This window comes from Bison bison, unplaced genomic scaffold (assembly GCF_000754665.1).
Source record: "Bison bison bison isolate TAMUID 2011002044 unplaced genomic scaffold, Bison_UMD1.0 scf7180017864080, whole genome shotgun sequence".
Lineage (NCBI taxonomy): Eukaryota > Metazoa > Chordata > Mammalia > Artiodactyla > Bovidae > Bison > Bison bison.
In genome coordinates, this window is record NW_011494652.1 from 5,308,552 (window position 1) to 5,308,855 (window position 304).

The 304-nt window shown below is 62.5% G+C and overlaps 1 protein-coding gene across 1 annotated transcript in view; it reads right to left on the minus strand.

Moving 5' to 3' along the window:
* The window catches only part of CNIH2 (cornichon family AMPA receptor auxiliary protein 2), a 5,977-nt gene that overhangs the window by 5,530 nt on the left and 143 nt on the right, over positions 1–304 (minus strand). The gene's annotated exons all lie outside the window — the stretch shown is intronic.

Here is a 304-nt window from a genome sequence, read left to right on the forward strand (position 1 = left end):
GGGGGGGGGGGGGGCAGCCCAAGGGGCAGCCCAGGGACTTAAATACAAGCTGGAGGGCAGGGCACAGGTTGGACAGGCGAGAGACAGCACAAGGGACATGGCTTCTCAGGTAGAGACCAAAGGGTTGTCTTTCTGCAGAAGCAGCTGTGTCAGAGGGCGGAGGAATCCTGGGCGAGAGGGAAGAAGTGGAGAGGCCCCCCAACCCTGGGTGGCACCCACATTCCCAGAGAAGTAGCGACAGAGGGTAAGGATCCGCCCTCACAGGCTCCAAGGGACGGACGGGGGGCGAATAAGCCAGACGTGC